Source organism: Lepus europaeus, chromosome X, assembly GCF_033115175.1.
Source record: "Lepus europaeus isolate LE1 chromosome X, mLepTim1.pri, whole genome shotgun sequence".
NCBI lineage: Eukaryota > Metazoa > Chordata > Mammalia > Lagomorpha > Leporidae > Lepus > Lepus europaeus.
Window position 1 is genome coordinate 24,445,846 of NC_084850.1, and position 3,082 is coordinate 24,448,927.

Genomic DNA, 3,082 nt, shown 5'->3' on the forward strand with positions numbered 1-3,082 from the left:
TAACTTTTGTTTATTGCAACATCACTAAATGAACTTTAGCTCTAGTTTTTTTATAGACCACATCAGAATTTCTACAAATCATTTCCTCTGTGAATAAAAAGTTTTCTTTCTTTCTTCTTTATTTGAATGTCTTTTTATTTGTTTATTTTTTGCCGCACTACACCACCTAAAATCTCCAGAACACTGGAATATAAACGTGGGAGCAGGCATCATTTGTCTTCCTCCAGATCTCAGGGCAAAAGCAACCATTTGTTCAGCACTAACCATGATATCTTCTATAAGCTTTACATAGAAGCCTTTTTAAAAAAAAGATTTAGTTATTTATGAAATGCAGAGTTACAGAGAGACAGCAAAAGAGGGAGAGAGAGGGAGAGAGAGGGAGAGAAAGGGAGAGATCTTCTATCTACTGATTCACTCCCCAGATGGCCACAATGGCCAGGACTGAGCCTGGCCAAAGCCAGGATCCAGGATCCAGGAGTTTCTTCTAGTCCTCCTTAGTGGGTGGCAGGGCCTGAAACACTTGGGCTATCTTTAGCTGCTTTTCCCAGGCCATTTGTAGGGAGCTGCATCAGAAGTGGAGCAGTTTGGATGAGAATCGGTGCCCATATGGGAAGTCAGTGTATCAGGCAGTGGATTTATCCACTACACCACAGTACTGGCCCACCATAGCCTTTAACAGATTGAAGAAGTTCCTTTTCTTTTTTTATGCTTCTATCCTTTTCATTTTAAGTTACAACAGCAAGCATGTAGCTGTTCCGTCTTCTCAGTGAAAGGACCCAGGATGGGCAGTCCTTTCTTCCAAAAAGTATTCTTTCTTTTTTCCCCCCTAAGACGCCACCAAAGCAAATCCAAGCCTTTGTCAAGTGGATCCCTAAGAGGGAGCCAGATGGTTCCCTAGGTATCTCTTTGAGCACATCCATCCTACTAGACACCAGACTTCATGGAAGGGAAGAGATGGGCCTGCTGGTACCTTAGGGAGTGGAAGAGAAATGATCAGTTCCAAATCATGCAAGAAAAGTCAGCCAAACCCACTAAGGAAAAAAAAAAAAAGATTGGGGCAGGAGCTGTGGCTTAGTAAACTAACCCTCTGCCTGTGGCTCCGGCATCCCATATGGGCACCAGTTCCTGTCCCATTTGCTCCTCTTCCAATCCAGCTCTCTGCTTATGGCCTGGGAAAGCAATGGAAGATGGCCCAAGTGCTTGAGCCCCTGCACCCACTTGGGAGGCCCGGAAGAATCTCCTGGCTCCTGGCTTCATATCGGCCCAAATCCAGCCATTGTGACAATTTGAGGAGTGAATCAGCAGATAGAAGACTTATGTCTCTGTCTATAACTCTGCGTTTCAAATAAATAAATAAATCTTAAAAAAAAAAAACAACAGAGGATAAGAGTAGCAGGTGGGGCCTGTGATCTGAGTGCCCGACACCCTGCAGCAAGGCCTGGCCAGCTCATGGCAGCAATCTTGCAGGAGTTCCAGGGTGATCCATACAGCTTATCCCAGTCTAGGACTGTGTTGTGCTCAGCCTGGGCCAAAGTGTGGCAAATCCATTCAGTTGAGTGATAAAAATATACACAACTTGGGTCGCGTCAAAAGTAGGGCAGAGGCCATGGCCCACACAGCACTGGCACTTCGCTGCCAAGGGCAACACCTTGCAGCAGGGGCAGCCAGACCCCTCCAAGTCTATGGTCTCTGGGGTCAAGATGAGGGTCATCAGAGGAGCAAGGACAGAGGTGCTGGTGGGACCCACATGGGCCTGGTGGAAGCTGCTGAAGGTATGGTTCTTTGGCACTTGGAACCAATGATTCATTGCATAGCCAAGCAGAAGCAGTCCCTCATTTCCTCCTGGATGCCCAGGGCCAGGATGGCAGGAGCTTGCAGCTATGGGCAGGCACTGCCCCGCAGTGGAGAGGACTGTGGGCACAAGATCCCAAGCAGGATCCCAGCCCGACTCCTAAGAGTCCTCTCCCAGGATTTACTTTCACAAAGGTGGTTGTGTCCATGTTCTTGGTTTTATGCAAGGTGAAGAAAAGGTGTTCTTCAGACACTGTGCACAGCGAGGTCCACAAACTCAGGGGAGAAATGGTGGGCTGGAAGCTGGGGGGAGGGGCTCCTCTACCACCTGCTTTAGCTGCTGGAATAGGGTCCCCCAGAACCCATAAGGGAACCGCAGGAGGGCCATTTGGATCACGGCGATGCCAAGACTCCAGAAGTTGGAGTTGATGTTAGAGCTATTCTGCTTCAGCCTAGAGTTGATTCTCTGGGGCCACGTAGGGCTTGTGTTCATCATCTTGGCTACCAAGTCCACCAGGCAGCTACTGATGCCGAAGTCACACACTTTCACATGGTCCTCTTCGTGGACGAGGATGTCGGATGACTTCATGTCTCCGAAGATCACCAAGAGTTTGCTGTGCAGGTGCTCCAGAGCCCACACCACAGACACAGCAATCTCCGCCTGGAATCATCATATTTGGATCCAGCACTTTGTTGCAAAACTTGTCTAGGGACACATCCATGAGCTCCATACCAACCACTTCTGCTCCTGTGAGTTCACAGTGTAGCCAATTTGCTTCGTGGCCGTGATGGTGACACACTGGGCATGCCACACCTCTTCAGCACCCAGTATGCTCTGTGGCCTGGCTCTGAGATGGCCACCAGGTCATCAGCCTCCACCTCAAAGATCTTGTGCTGATGAAGGTCCAGGAGTCCAGGTTCTGGTGGGCGGGGTGGCTTCAATGCACAGGATACCCTTCTTCCGCTTGGATTTTCCTTTGGACTAGGACATGCCAGCAGACTGTCTCAAGGCGGGCGACTCCATGCTGCAGGCAGGTCCTGGATGATGGGGGCTAATCTAGCAGGCAGCGGTATCCAAAGGACTCAGGCACATTCCTGGCTGGCAGTGAAGCACTTGGGCAAGGGGGAGGTGCGGAGGCGAAGGCAAAGGTGGTAAGAAGAACCAGACTGGGACAGGCTGACTTGAAGTTCCTTTCATTCCTAGTTGGTTGAGAGGTTTTATCAACAATAAATGCTGGATTTCTCTAAATGCATTTTCTTTTTTTTTTTTTTTTTTTTTTTTTTTGACAGG

At 48.8% G+C, this 3,082-nt stretch overlaps 1 pseudogene; it reads right to left on the reverse strand.

Annotated features, from left to right (window-relative positions):
- Window positions 1-1,832: 1,832 nt before the first annotated feature.
- On the reverse strand, window positions 1,833-2,815 carry LOC133752516 (dual specificity mitogen-activated protein kinase kinase 3-like; annotated as a pseudogene).
- Window positions 2,816-3,082: the final 267 nt, after the last annotated feature.